Genomic DNA, 16,981 nt, shown 5'->3' on the forward strand with positions numbered 1-16,981 from the left:
TTAATAACAAAAAAAGTAAAAATGTCAGCAGCAATGAAATACCACCAAATGAAAGCTCTATTAGTGAGAAGAAAAGGAGGTAAAATCCATTTGGGTGGCAAGTTTTATGACCGAGCAATAAACCGTGAAAGTAGTGTAGTGCAGAATTGTAAAAAGTGGTCTGGTCATTAAGGGGGTTTAAGCTAGGGGAGCTGAGGTGGTTAATGCAATTATCTAGTCAACCAATCACATGGCAGTTGCTTCAATGCATTTAGGGGTGTGGTCCTGGTAAAGACAATCTCCTGAACTCCAAACTGAATGTCAGAATGGGAAAGAAAGGTGATTTAAGCAATTTTGAGCGTGGCATGGTTGTTGGTGCCAGACGGGCCGGTCTGAGTATTTCAAAATCTGCTCAGTTACTGGGATTTTCACACACAACCATTTCTAGGGTTTACAAAGAATGGTGTGAAAAGGGAAAAACATCCAGTATGCGGCAGTCCTGTGGGCGAAAATGCCTTGTGGATGCTAGAGGTCAGAGGAGAATGGGCTGACTGATTCAAGCTGATAGAAGAGCAACGTTGACTGAAAAACTGCTTGGAAAGTGCAAAAAACACTTCCTGTCTGGGGGCAGTTGTAAATTTTACAACAAGACCCCCACCTGGAAAAATATCTACCATCACGACCCAGGATAATCTACAGAAGGGCCTCAACGATTAGGAACATCTTAGCCCCCAGCAAGCCAAAACAACACACTAGGGCCCAGAAGAAAAATACACACAAACCTATTGGGAGTTTCAGATGTGGAACCAGACGCTGTCTGTGCTGTAAAGTCATTACACATAATCATACGAATTTTATCTCATGCAAAAATGGGTCCAACTTCGAGATTAAGCATCATATGACATGCCAAACCTGCTACGTAATATACTTGATCGAGTGCAAATGTGGCCTACAATATGTTGGTCGCACAACACAGGCAAGCATTTGTGAAGCCACAACACGCACAACCTTGAGGCAGATGGGCTACAACAGCAGAAGACCCCAGCGGGTACCACTCATCTCCACTACAAATAGGAAAAAGAGGCTACAATTTGCACGAGCTCACCAAAATTGGACTGTTGAAGACTGGAAAAATGTTGCCTGGTCTGATGAGTCTCGATTTCTGTTGAGACATTCAAATGGTAGAGTCCGAATTTGGCGTAAACAGAATGAGAACATGTATCCATCCTCTGATGGCTACTTCCAGCAGGATAATGCACCATGTCACAAAGCTTGAATAATTTCAAATTGGTTTCTTGAACATGACAATGAGTTCACTGTACTAAAATGGCCCCCACAGTCACTAGATCTCAACCTAATAGAGCATCTTTGGGATGTGGTGGAACGGGAGCTTCGTGCCCTGGATGTGCATCCCTCAAATCTCCATCAACTGCAAGATGCTATCCTATGAATATGGGCCAACATTTCTAAAGAATGCTATCAGCACCTTGTTGAATCAATGCCACGTAGAATTAAGGTAGTTCTGAAGGCAAAAGGGGGTCCAACACCGTATTAGTATGGTGTTCCTAATAATTCTTTAGGTGAGTGTATGTGGCTACTGGGGGCTGAAGATAGACTACTGGGGAATAGTTGCAAGAAAAACTATGTGAACCCTTTAGAATGATATGGATTTCTGCACAAATTGGTCATAAAATGTGATCTGATCTTCATCTAAGTCACAACAATAGACAATCACAGTCTGCTTAAACTAATAACACACAAAGAATTAAATGTTACCATGTTTTTATTGAACACACCATGTAAACATTCACAGCGCAGGTGGAAAAAGTATGTGAACCCCTAGACTAATGACATCTCCAAGAGAAAATTGGAGTAAGGTGTTAGCCAACTGGAGTCCAATCAATGAGATGAGATTGGAGGTGTTGGTTACAGCTGCCCTGCCCTATAAAAAAACACACACCAGTTCTGGGTTTGCTTTTCACAAGAAGCATTGCCTGATGTGAATGATGCCTCGCACAAAATAGCTCTCAGAAGACCTACGATTAAGAACTGTTGACTTGCATAAAGTTGGAAAGGGTTATAAAAGTATCTCCAAAAGCCTTGCTGTTCATCAGTCCATGGTAAGACAAATTATCTATAAATGGAGAAAGTTCAGCACTGCTGCTACTCTTCCTAGGAGTGCCCGTCCTGTAAATATGACTGCAAGAGCACAGCGCAGATTGCTCAATGAGGTGAAGAATCCTAGAGTGTCAGCTAAAGACTTACAAAAGTCTCTGGAATATGCTAACATCCCTGTTAGCGAATCTACGATACGTAAAGAATACGAGAATAGATTTCATGGGAGGATTCCACAAAAAAACATTGCTGCACGTTTACAGTTTGCACAAGAGCACCTCAGGGAGAAGAACAGCGTCTGTTCGAAACGCGTTGGAGAAGAGATACCTGGTACTGGTGGTCATTGATGACCGCTGCAAGTGACGTCACTCACAGCTCCGAGAGAGCGCTAATCACTCCGTTGTACACACCTTCACCTGCGGCAGCAGCGCGCCACCTGCCGGGGCGCGAAGCAGCATGCTAAATTAATCCACACCTGGACTGATCCTGAATTTCAGCATCAAGAAGAATCAACTGCAGAAAAAGCAACACCTTTACAGCAAATACGGGAGCACGCGCAGAAGTATCAGCGCACGAACAGGAGTCTTCATTGCAGGTACACTGGTTAAGCCAGCTAAATACTTGTACACTGATATACCTCCATGTGCCAGATAGAACTACCCGCGATACCTGTACATTAATATTAATTGCATTTTGTCCCAAAGCGCAGTATCACAGTATCTAAATACATTACATTTAATTATTTGTGTGTTATTAGTTTAAGCAGACTGTGATTGTCTATTGTTGTGACCTAGATGAAGATCAGATCACATTTTATGACCAATTTGTGCTGAAATCCATATCATTCCAAAGGGTTCACATACTTTTTCTTGCAACTGTATATGAGGCTACTTGGGGCATGTATGAGGCTACTGGGGGCATATATGAGGCTACTGGGGGCTGAAGAGAGGCTACTGGGGCTGATATGAGGCATGGGGCTCTTATCTGAGGTCTGATTAGGGGTCATTTACATTGGGGTCTGAGCTGAGGTCTGATTGGGGGTCTGATCTGAAGTCTTATTGGGGTCTTATTAACATTGGGGGTCTGATTCGTGGATTGACCTGAGGTGTCATAAAAAATATTTTTTTCTTATTGTCCCCCTCTAAAACCTAGGTGTGTCTTATGAGCATGTGCATCTTATGGGGCGAAAAAAATGGTATATCCCTTTGAACTTCCACCCATGAGGTTTCCACATTCTCACCATCCTCACCCACAATTGCCTCTTTCTCACTTGTCTTCAGATCACTCCTCACATACAAGCACACGCCACCACCTTTTCTACTGACCCTGGAGGGTTGAGTAGTAAAAACTGGATTAGCTTTTCTAGACAAAAGTGATAAATGTGGCATAAAGTACCACAACACAGACTTAAGCAAAACTGACCACATCTCTAAAAATATCACAAGTAGCAGAAGTAGCGTCTATGGGAGCAATGCAAACAGAGTAGCAGAACAAGCCATGCTGCATCTCCCAATTGTTCTGCTATGGTGTTTGCATAGCTCCCATTGACTACAATGGGAGTTACAAAAACAGTGGAGTGACGTTCCATAAGCCACCTAGAGCCTGTGCTTAGTCTGATGCAGTCATGGAAACAGCGAGATGGGACAACCACTTTTAAGTCAGTAATGAAATATATGATGCATGAAACAGGCACAAATAAAGATAAATGTGTCGGGCCACTGGTCCCGTCCTTGCTGCAGCACCAGTAAGTGGCAAGGGTGGTGTAGAAATCCCATTTGCGATAAAATTTGTTGCAGGTGGAGTTTAAAAAGCCGCAAAAACTGAGTTTGCAACTTTTTTTTACACCACTCAAAGTGGTGCAGGGAGATGATAAATGTCCACCTGTGCCTCTCCATAATCAGCAGGCGCAGACAGTGTTGTACAGTTGAAAACTATCTGCATTGGATGATATCAGCACAGGCCTGCGATCTTTGTACTCCTTTTACACTCTCACACAGGCAGTGTCATGTTACATGATATTATTTTTATTATGTACTGTCTCTTTAATGCCTATCTAGTTTGTCTCTTGTGGCATTCCTTAGTTTGCATGCTGCTCAGTCTCCTCCCCCTCTTTGCTGTATCAGCCATTTTATTGCTGTAATTCATCTGACCTGTGTCTATTCTCTATACCTGCATGGAAGAATCGTTCTTTTACCTGTTGTAACTTGCATTCTACGGATCATACGACGAATAAACATCGCCAGATCTTCTTTCATGTGAGTTGTGACTGAGTAAGCTATCTGGAAAGGTGATTTGGGATGAATAATCTCTTCAGGGCAATGAGCTCCATGTGTTACTGAAAACCACATTCATAGCCTTTGCAGCCGATTCAGAATAGTAAAAGAACGTATCCAGCAGCCTGCACAGAGATAACTGCGTCACAGGACAGATCATAGTGAAGTGTAACTGTGTGTATTGCATGAGAATTCTGCATACAACCCCAGCTCAGCTTGTTACAGCTCCTCACAGTACACAGACACTCTTCACTGCTACAGTCAAGCCTGTGTACTGCAGGCCATCATGAGTGGAAAGGGCTCAGTGTGTGATGAAACACCACAGCATGCTTCACACAGAGAAAGTCAGGATGAGGACCCAGAGTTCACTGCATTGACCAAACGCTCTGTGAAACCCACTTGGAAGGTTAAAGAGAACTATGAATCCATGAGAACTGAACTAGCAACCAGTTTGAAGCAGATTTGGGATAAAATCCTCACCCACATTGATGTGATTTCATGTCCCAGCCATGAGGTACTGCAACTAGAGGGCGCCATAAAGCATCTCTCTGCTTCATACGAACTGTACCAGACTACAAGCAACAAATATAAAACTATTCTGCAAAGCATCAACACTGAGGAGTCCTTAGAGCAACTTAACAATGCCCAGCTTCTTAATGAGGAAAGAGAAAGCTTTATCCAGCGAACTAAAGCAAAGGCAGAAGCAAAATTAATGCTGCCACGGGACACTGTATCCCACAAATCTGTATCCACCAGACGTTCTAAAGGTTCCTCTAGATCCCGAAGTTCAAGGCACTCAACGCTTAGTGAACAGCTAATGAATGCCCGCGCCGAAGCAGAGGCTATCAAGATACGGGCCGCATATGCAAAAAAGAGAGCAGACATGGAGGCCGAGGTTGCAGTAATGGAAGCCGAGGCAGCGCATCGAAAGGCAGTAATGGAAGCCGAGGCAGCGCATCAAAAGGCAGCAATAGAAGCTCAAACGGCACGTCAAAGGGCAGCAATTGAAGCTTTAAAGGAACAGAGCAACTACGAGGCAGCTGCAGCAAAACTAAAGGTTTTGGAACAAGCTATCGGTGCAGATGAAAATGCTAGCGAAAGGGTCAGCGTCAAGGCAGATGTAGAAGATCCTTTTGAATGCACTAAGAACTATGTTCTAAACCACAGCAGTGAACACTCAATTACCTCCACGTTTCACGGCAACGCAAGGACTTCACCACATCATCAGGTAAGAGCCGTTCCAGCCACTTCCTACATGCAAACCCACCCCAGTGCAGCTCCCGACTGTCATGCTGATCCCGCATATGTCACAAAACGGCACACTAATCCGCAAGCAAGTCGCCAGCCTCCTGCTAACAGTACTGTTCCAGACCTTCACCCAACAATTCAGCTGAATGCCCTTGCTGCACCATATCTTCCCACGTCTCTTTGCAACGATACCATAAACAATGCAATCCACAACAATCAACCAGCAACCTCCTATGTAAAGTCAGAGGCAACCGATACAACAGAGGTAGTAAAGTACTTACTTCGACATGAGCTCGCCAAGTCAGGCCTAGTAAACTTCGACGACCATCCTGAAAATTATAGAAGCTGGAAAGCCGCTTTCAAAACTACATTAGGCGGTATCGGTTTTACTGCCGATCGTGAGCTGGATCTGCTGATCGGGTTGCTTGGCCCACAGTCAACAGAACGTGTCAAGAGCCTCAGGTCAGTTTACATCGACAATCCAACTGCAGGTCTCACCGCAGCATGGGAGCGTCTAGAACAGACTTACGGTAGTCCTGAAGCCATAGAGAATGCATTGCTCAAACGATTGGAAAATTTCCCAAGGATATCTGGTAAGGACAATATAGAGTTCCAGAGACTCAGCGACCTTCTTCTCGAAGTCCAGCTTGCCAAAACTGACCCTAAGCTACCTGGCCTCAGTTACCTGGACACTGCTCGAGGAGTTAACCCTATCGTTTGCAAGCTTCCGCATGGCCTACAAGAAAAGTGGATCCAAGTTGGGTCATCATACAAACGGGAAAACAAGGTTTCCTTTCCCCCGTTCTCCTACTTCTGCAATTTCGTCAGGAACATTGCTGACACCAAGAACGATCCTAGTTTTGCATTAAGCGAGTTCAATACTCCCTCACCTAAAGGTGACAACCTACATACTAGCTACAGGAACCGCAGAGGTCCCGTGTCCGTTAGGAAGACAGACATTATTCCCACTCCCGCCCCAAACAAGAGCGGCAAGATCGAAAACCCAAACCGATTATGTCCCATCCACAAGAAGCCTCATCCCCTCAAAAAATGTATCGGTTTCAGAAAGAAGCCCCTACAAGAACGAAAGGAACTCCTAAAGACTTTTGGGGTATGTTATAGATGCTGTGCTTCCACCGATCACTTTGCCAAGGAATGTAAAACTCCTATCAAGTGCATAGAGTGCGGTTCCGAGGACCATGTGCAAGCACTCCATCCCCTTGAGTCCAATCCTTCACAACATGCAGACCTTCCTCCTGGGCAGAACCACAGCGGGAAGAGTACAGATCACGTACCTAATTCCACCATGGTATTTTCTTCGTGCACTGAAGTCTGTGGGGAAGACCACTGTGACAAATCTTGCGCTAAAATATGCCTAGTGAATATTCATCACAAGGATCAGCCAGAAAAGACTTTAAGGGTGTATGCTATCTTAGACGATCAAAGCAATCGATCGCTTGCACGATCCGAACTGTTCGATCTATTTTGCACAAAAGGAGAGGTTCACCCTTACACCTTAGGCACTTGTAGTGGAACTACAGAGGTTTTTGGAAGAAGGGCTCATGGATTTATTGTGTCCTCCCTAGAAAATAACCTACAATTACCCTTACCTACACTTGTAGAGTGTAACCAGATACCAGCCAACAAAGAAGAAATACCTACACCAGAAGTTGCCTTCTACCACCCTCATCTAAGGTCAATAGCCAGTGAAATCCCACCACTTGACAAAGATGCTAAAATCCTTCTTCTGCTGGGAAGAGATATTCTAAGGATCCACAAGGTACACAGGCAGGTCAGCGGACCTCCAGAGGCCCCATTCGCCCAGTACCTGGACTTAGGCTGGGTCATCATAGGCAACGTCTGTATAGGCAAAATGAAAAGGCCTACTAACATTTCTTCATTCAAGACAAATGTATTGCCAAATGGTCGTAATACTCACTTTGAGCCATGCCCACATCACTACTGGGTGAAGGAGAAGGTAACTAGCTGCAAGTTGCAACATCGCAACACAAACCTTTCCCGCACCTACGATGACAGCTTTGGTTCTACAGTTTTCAATGTAAGCAGTGAAGACGACAAGTTGGCTCCTTCGGCAGAAGACAAAGAATTCCTTAAAGTAATGGACAATGAGTTCTTTCAGGAAGATTCCAATAGCTGGGTAGCACCCCTACCCTTTCGCCTCCCGAGAGAGAAGCTACCAAACAATCTACATCAAGCAGTCAAAAGATTCTCCTCCTTAAAGCGTACCTTAAGCAGGAAGCCAGAGATGGAAAGACATTTTGTGGACTTCATACAGAATATCTTTGACAGAGGTCATGCCGAACCCGCACCCCCATTGAAAGAAGGAGAAGAATGCTGGTACCTCCCTTCCTTCGGTGTGTATCACCCACGAAAGCCAGACCAAATCAGAGTTGTCTTTGACTCCAGTGCCCAACATGAAGGCTTCTCACTTAACGACATGCTCCTCACAGGGCCCAACTTGAACAACAACCTCATTGGAGTCCTAATTCGCTTTCGTCAAGAACCTGTAGCGGTGATGGCTGACATTCAACAAATGTTCCACTGCTTCATCGTCAAGGAAGATAACAGGAATTACCTCAGGTTTCTATGGCACAAGGACAACGACATCAACAAAGAGGTAATTGATTACCGAATGAGGGTACATGTCTTTGGGAACAGCCCTTCCCCAGCTGTAGCAATCTATGGACTAAAAAAGACAGCTCAGCTTGGAGAAGCTGAGTATGGATCCGATGCTCGTCAATTTGTTGAAAGGAACTTTTACGTAGATGACGGGCTCAAATCCTTTCCTACTGCTAAAGAAGCAATTAATCTTCTTACCAGAACAAAAGAGATGCTAGCTGTAGCAAACTTGAGACTTCACAAAATTATATCTAACAGCCAAGAGCTAATGAATGCATTTCACCCTGAGGACTATGCTGCCAGTGTGAAAGACCTTGACCTTGGGTCAGACACACCCCCTATGCAGAGAAGTCTAGGTCTGCTGTGGAACATCAAAATAGACACATTCACCTTCCAGGTGTCAACCTGTGACAAACCCTTCACCAAGAGAGGAGTCTTGTCCGTAGTGAACAGCATCTACGACCCACTGGGATTTATAGCCCCAGTCACCATCCAAGGTAAGATGTTATTAAGACAGCTTACTACTGATAACATAGATTGGGACACTCCGTTACCTATTGAGAAACAACAAAGATGGGAGAAATGGAGAGGTTCTCTGAAGACATTAGAACAGCTTCAAATTCCACGTTGCTATGCCCCAGTCTCCATCTCAGCCGCTGTCCAGAGGGAAATCCATATTTTCTCTGCATCAGTTGAAGCTATAGCTGCAGTGGCCTATTTGAAGACCGCAGGAGTTAATGGAGTCATACACTGCAACTTTGTTCTAGGCAAGACAAAGCTAACACCAAAACCCGCACATACCATACCCAGACTTGAACTTTGTGCAGCTGTGCTAGCAGTGGAAATAGCTGAAGTCATAAAGAGTGAGATGGACATTAACATTGATTCCTTCACATTTTACACAGACAGCAAGATAGTGCTTGGTTACATTTACAACCAAACTAAACAGTTTTACGTGTACGTCAGCAATAGAGTAGAACGTATCAGAAGGTTCTCCTTGCCAAAGCAATGGCACCATATTCCCACTGACCTTAATCCTGCCGATTGTGGGACAAGAGCTATATCTCCAGTAGCTCTCCTCGACTGCTTGTGGCTGTCGCCTCCAAGATTTCTTTCTGAAAACTCCTACTCAATTCCCACGGACACTACCTATGAACTGGTACATCCTGACGATGATAAAGAAATCAGGTCTATGTACACCACACTGTGTACCTCTGCGAGTTCAGAACAAAAACTAAAGTCGCATCGTTTTGAACATTTCTCAACCTGGTCATCAGCTGTTAGGACCGTTGCTTATTTGATACACATTGCCCATTGTTTTTAAAGGAGGTTCTGCTCGGACTTTCTCACGACCAATCACGGAATTGGTGCTTCTTCTCCCAAGTGAGTGACTTAGGCAGGAGTACCGGCTATACCTGTTATGGCGGGGAGAATATCACTATCATTATTGACTGTGCTACTGTTGAAGTCCCACGATTACAAACGATAGACCGCAGGACTCAAGCCATCTGTTTTTTGGACGTCATGTTTCATTGTTCATTTACTGCATACCTTCTTGTGTTTGCGGGTATCTCGTATCTATGGTTTATATACCAGTTTTACCTTTAACGTTTCTTCCCCTACAGGTTCAAGTTGGACTTATCTTTATATATGTGATAGACTTTGAAATCTAAAGATTTCAGGCGGGGAGTGTCATGTTACATGATATTATTTTTATTATGTACTGTCTCTTTAATGCCTATCTAGTTTGTCTCTTGTGGCATTCCTTAGTTTGCATGCTGCTCAGTCTCCTCCCCCTCTTTGCTGTATCAGCCATTTTATTGCTGTAATTCATCTGACCTGTGTCTATTCTCTATACCTGCATGGAAGAATCGTTCTTTTACCTGTTGTAACTTGCATTCTACGGATCATACGACGAATAAACATCGCCAGATCTTCTTTCATGTGAGTTGTGACTGAGTAAGCTATCTGGAAAGGTGATTTGGGATGAATAATCTCTTCAGGGCAATGAGCTCCATGTGTTACTGAAAACCACATTCATAGCCTTTGCAGCCGATTCAGAATAGGCAGGATGTAAAAGGATAACTGTAAAAGAATACACTTCAGTGTAGAGGTATAAAATGAGGACTAAAAATGGAATTTAAAAAAATGGACAGAGGGTTTTATGTATCCAACCAAAGAACAAGCCCTCACATAGCTTCACAGGACAAAGAGTGTGTGTCATATAAATACATACACACTAGGGATGAGCAAACTGATTCATCTCAACAACAAGCGTTCTTCACCTGTGAGGTGCTCTCCCCGTTGCAGAATAATCTCCCCCTGCCGCTAAATTAACAGGACTAGACCTTTCAAATAGTGACACAAGCACAGAGACTCTGCTTCCGAAGCAGCGACTGAGATGTCTGGCCCTGTCAATCACATCGCAGGTGAAGAACTCTTGTTGATGAGACAAATCATTTTGCTTATCCCTAATTCACACATATAGACACAGTCAGAACTCCTCTACGCCATCAGTCTACGGGCCCTTATGTTGACCATGGTGCCATTTTCTTCACTTCCTGTCAACTCCCTATTGTCATTGCAAAATGCTCTACACATGAAGACAGAGTGGAGGGTTAAGAGTGGCAAACCCAGGACGAAGGTAAGGGTGCGGGTGGCAGCCTGTGGTCCAATTATGCAGTGTGTCAGATCAGCGGGGCAACCTTGACCCGCTGTATACATGCGGAGATAGGATTAACATCCTGGTTCGAGGTAACGGAAAAATACTACCTTGGATTGGAAATAAACACGTTTCTCTTACTGTAGGCATATTAACTGAGAAACACTAGTCTATTGAAATGGTTAATGGGCACAGATCTGTGTTTTTTGTTGGTTAAGGGGTCGATAATCACACCCCGCAAGGAAATAGTTAATAAATAATTTTTTAAAGGCAGGTCTGTAAAAGTTGTGGAAGAGGGGAGTTAATGGGGCACATCTTTGGTGGTCTAGGACAAGGAAGTGGTTAATGGGCAGCTCTCTGGTGCTCACGGGAAGTGATGTTCTAGTCGGTGTGTGTGAAGGATTATGGGTAGATCTAGGGGGACTAGGCTAGTGGACAGGATAATAGTTAAATCTCAGATTATCTAAGGCAGAGAAGGCAGAGCCTTGTTAGTTTCGTGCACTTGGGCAGGGAAGAGGTTAAGGGGCAGCTATCTAGTGGTCTAGAACAGTGAAACTTCTGGTACAAAGCAGTTTAGGCAGATACGTGTAGTTCTTTTCTTTAGCTCCCAGCACTTAGCAGTAAAGGCGTGCAGGGGGCAGGTTTGTCCTCTCCCTGCATATCACCCACGTTTTTGGATGGTCGAAGAGGGACACTTACAGCTCATTTTATGAAAGTTCCATTCACTAGCTGAATGGGTAATTGCTGCAGCCAGTGACTGGCTAAGCAGCATTCACAGCCATTTCATCGAGGACCTGACGCCTTAAAGGGCTTCTGTCACCCCACTAAACCTTTTTTTTTTTTTTGCTTACTTATAATCCCCACACTGCGATTTATGCCTACATAATCAAATTAATCATTTTGGTCCTGTAGATTTTGTTTAAAACATGCTTTTAAAATATGCAAATTACCTTGCTACCAGCAAGTAGGGCGGCTACTTGCTGGTAGCAGCCGCATCCTCCGATCCTAAAGACGCCCCCTCCGCATTGTGATTGACAGGGCCAGGGAACGTAATCGTTCTCTGCTGGCCCTGCCTGTTAGCATTCAAAATCTGGCGCCTGCGCCGCGGTCGTACCTGTCTTCAATCGGCGCAGGCGCACTGAGAGGCGGCCGTTCGCTCGGCCGCTCCATCCTCAATGCGCCTGCGCCGATGACGTCACATCTACACCCGGCGCAGGCGCATTGAGGATGGAGCGGCCGCCTCTCAGTGCGCCTGCGCCGATTGAAGTCAGGTACTGCCGCGGCGCAGGCGCCAGATTTTGAATGCTAACAGGCAGGGCAAGCAGAGAACGATTACGTTCCCTGGCCCTGTCAATCACAATGCGGAGGGGGCGTCTTTAGGATCGGAGGATGCGGCTGCTATCAGCAAGTAGCCGCCCTACTTGCTGGTAGCAAGGTAATTTGCATATTTTAAAAGCATGTTTTAAACAAAATCTACAGGACCAAAATGATTAATTTGATTATGTAGGCATAAATCGCAGTGTGGGGATTATAAGTAAGCAAAAAAAAAAAAAAGGTTTAGTGGGCTGACAGAAGCCCTTTAACCACCTCAGCCCCCAGTGCTTAAACACCCTGAAAGACCAGGCTACTTTTTACACTTCTGACCTACACTACTTTCACCGTTTATTGCTCGGTCATGCAACTTACCACCCAAATGAATTTTACCTCCTTTTCTTCTCACTAATAGAGCTTTCATTTGGTGGTATTTCATTGCTGCTGACATTTTTACTTTTTTTGTTATTAATCGAAATTTAACGATTTTTTTGCAAAAAAATGACATTTTTCACTTTCAGTTGTAAAATTTTGCAAAAAAAACGACATCCATATAGAAATTTTGCTCTAAATTTATAGTTCTACATGTCTTTGATAAAAAAAAAATGTTTGGGTAAAAAAAAAATGGTTTGGGTAAAAGTTATAGCGTTTACAAACTATGGTACAAAAATGTGAATTTCCGCTTTTTGAAGCAGCTCTGACTTTCTGAGCACCTGTCATGTTTCCTGAGGTTCTACAATGCCCAGACAGTACAAACACCCCACAAATGACCCCATTTCTGAAAGTACACACCCTAAGGTATTCGCTGATGGGCATAGTGAGTTCATAGAACTTTTTATTTTTTGTCACAAGTTAGCGGAAAATGATGATTTTTTTTTTTTTTTTTTCTTACAAAGTCTCATATTCCACTAACTTGTGACAAAAAATAAAAAGTTCTATGAACTCACTATGCCCATCAGCGAATACCTTGGGGTCTCTTCTTTCCAAAATGGGGTCACTTGTGGGGTAGTTATACTGCCCTGGCATTCTAGGGGCCCAAATGTGTGGTAAAGAGTTTGAAATCAAATTCAGTAAAAAATGACCTGTGAAATCCGAAAGGTGCTCTTTGGAATATGGGCCCCTTTGCCCACCTAGGCTGCAAAAAAGTGTCACACATCTGGTATCCCCGTACTCAGGAGAAGTTGAGGAATGTGTTTTGGGGTGTCTTTTTACATATACCCATGCTGGGTGAGATAAATATCTTGGTCAAATGACAACTTTGTATAAAAAAAATGGGAAAAGTTGTCTTTTGCCAAGATATTTCTCTCACCCAGCATGGGTATATATAAAATGACACCCCAAAACACATTCCTTACCTTCTCCTGAGTACGGAGATACCAGATGTGTGACACTTTTTTGCAGCCTAGGTGGGCAAAGGGGCCCATATTCCAAAGAGCATCTTTCGGATTTCACTCATCATTTTTTACAGAATTTGATTTCAAACTCCTTACCACACATTTGGGCCCCTAGAATGCCAGGGCAGTATAACTACCCCACAAGTGACCCCATTTTGGAAAGAAGACACCCCAAGCTATTCCGTGAGGGGCATGGCGAGTTCCTAGAATTTTTTATTTTTTGTCACAAGTTAGTGGAAAATGATGATTTTTTTTTTTTTTTTTTTTTTTCATACAAAGTCTCATATTCCATTAACTTGTGACAAAAAATAAAAACTTCCATGAACTCACTATGCCCATCAGCGAATACCTTGGGGTCTCTTCTTTCCAAAATGGGGTCACTTGTGGGGTAGTTATACTGCCCTGGCATTCTAGGGGCCCAAATGTGTGGTAAGGAGTTTGAAATCAAATTCAGTAAAAAATGACCTATGAAATCCAAAAGGTGCTCTTTGGAATGTGGGCCCCTTTGCCCACCTAGGCTGCAAAAAAGTGTCACACATCTGGTATCCCCGTACTCAGGAGAAGTTGAGGAATGTGTTTTGGGGTGTCTTTTTACATATACCCATGCTGGGTGAGATAAATATCTTGGTCAAATGACAACTTTGTATAAAAAAATGGGAAAAGTTGTCTTTTGCCAAGATATTTCTCTCACCCAGCATGGGTATATGTAAAATGACACCCCAAAACACATTCCCCACCTTCTCCTGAGTACGGAGATACCAGATGTGTGACACTTTTTTGCAGCCTAGGTGGGCAAAGGGGCCCATATTCCAAAGAGCACCTTTCGGATTTCACTCGTCATTTTTTACAGAATTTGATTTCAAACTCCTTACCACACATTTGGGCCCCTAGAATGCCAGGGCAGTATAACTACCCCACAAGTGACCCCATTTTGGAAAGAAGACACCCCAAGCTATTCCGTGAGGGGCATGGCGAGTTCCTAGAATTTTTTATTTTTTGTCACAAGTTAGTGGAAAATGATGATTTTTTTTTTTTTTCATACAAAGTCTCATATTCCACTAACTTGTGACAAAAAATAAAAACTTCCATGAACTCACTATGCCCATCAGCGAATACCTTGGGGTCTCTTCTTTCCAAAATGGGGTCACTTGTGGGGTAGTTATACTGCCCTGGCATTCTAGGGGCCCAAATGTGTGGTAAGGAGTTTGAAATCAAATTCTGTAAAAAATGACGAGTGAAATCCGAAAGGTGCTCTTTGGAATATGGGCCCCTTTGCCCACCTAGGCTGCAAAAAAGTGTCACACATGTGGTATTGCTGTACTCAGGAGAAGTTGAGGAATGTGTTTTGGGGTGTCTTTTTACATATACCCATGCTGGGTGAGATAAATATCTTGGTCAAATGACAACTTTATATAAAAAAATGGGAAAAGTTGTCTTTTGCCAAGATATTTCTCTCACCCAGCATGGGTATATATAAAATGACACCCCAAAACACATTCCCCACCTTCTCCTGAGTACGGAGATACCAGATGTGTGACACTTTTTTGCAGCCTAGGTGGGCAAAGGGGCCCATATTCCAAAGAGCACCTTTCGGATTTCACAGGTCATTTTTTACTGAATTTGATTTCAAACTCCTTACCACACATTTGGGCCCCTAGAATGCCAGGGCAGTATAACTACCCCACAAGTGACCCCATTTTGGAAAGAAGAGACCCCAAGGTATTCGCTGATGGGCATAGTGAGTTCATGGAAATTTTTTTTTTTTGTCACAAGTTAGTGGAATAGGAGACTTTGTATGAAAAAAAAAAAAAAAAAAAAATCATCATTTTCCACTAACTTGTGACAAAAAATAAAAAATTCTAGGAACTTGCCATGCCCCTCACGGAATACCTTGGGGTGTCTTCTTTCCAAAATGGGGTCACTTGTGGGGCAGTTATACTGCCCTGGCATTTTCCAGGGGCCCTAATGTCTGGTAAGTAGGTAAATGACCTGTGAAATCTGAAAGGTGCTCTTTGGAATGTGGGCCCCTTTGCCCAGCTAGGCTGCAAAAAAGTGTCACACATCTGGTATCTCCGTACTCAGGAGAAGGTAAGGAATGTGTTTTGGGGTGTCATTTTACATATACCCATGCTGGGTGAGAGAAATATCTTGGCAAAAGACAACTTTTCCCATTTTTTTTATACAAAGTTGGCATTTGACCAAGATATTTATCTCACCCAGCATGGGTATATGTAAAATGACACCCCAAAACATATTCCCCAACTTCTGCTGAATACGGAGATACCACATGTGTGACACTTTTTTGCAGCCTAGGTGGGCAAAGGGGCCCAAATTCCTTTTAGGAGGGCATTTTTAGACATTTGGATACCAGACTTCTTCTCACGCTTTGGGGCCCCTAAAATGCCAGGGCAGTATAAATACCCCACATGTGACCCCATTTTGGAAAGAAGACACCCCAAGGTATTCAATGAGGGGCATGGCGAGTTCATTGAAAAAAAAAAATTTTGGCACAAGTTAGCGGAAATTGATTTTTTGGATTTTGTTCTCACAAAGTCTCCCTTTCCGCTAACTTGGGACAAAAATTTCAATCTTTCATGGACTCAATATGCCCCTCAGCGAATACCTTGGGGTGTCTTCTTTCCAAAATGGTGTTATTTGTGGGGTGTTTGTACTGCCCTGGCATTTGAGGGTCTCCGCAATCATTACATGTATGCCCAGCATTAGGAGTTTCTGCTATTCTCCTTATATTGAGCATACGGGTAATGAGATTTTTTTTTTCCGTTCAGCCTCTGGGCTGAAAGAAAAAAATGAACGGCACAGATTTCTTCATTCGCATCGATCAATGTGGATGAAAAAATCTCTGCCAAAAAAAGAAAAAGGAGGGGAAAGGCGTCTGCCAGGACATAGGAGCTCCGCCCAACATCCATACCCACTTCAGCTCGTATGCCCTGGCAAACCAGATTTCTCCATTCACATCAATCGATGTGGATGAATAAATCATTGCCGGGATTTTTTTTTTTATATATACAAAGTGTTTGCCAAAGTATATGAACACCGCCACCTCCTCAGCTCATATGCCTCGGCAAACATATCTTTTACTGCAGAGGAGAAATCTCGTCTTGCAGCGCCGCATACACCGACTTGCGTGTAATCTGACAGCAGCACAATGCTTCTGTCAGAATGCACATCAGTGCTGCAGCTAGTCGATCGGTTGGTCCACCTGGAAGGTAAAAAAAACAAAACAAAAAAGAAAAAACCAGGCCGCAAAGCAATAACTTTATTAACTTTAGAACAGAACATATTAACTTTTTTAAACTTTTTAAACTTTTTTACTTACCGGTAATTTTTTTTTTGTTTAG

Source organism: Bufo bufo, chromosome 3 (assembly GCF_905171765.1).
Source record: "Bufo bufo chromosome 3, aBufBuf1.1, whole genome shotgun sequence".
Taxonomy (NCBI): Eukaryota; Metazoa; Chordata; class Amphibia; order Anura; family Bufonidae; genus Bufo; species Bufo bufo.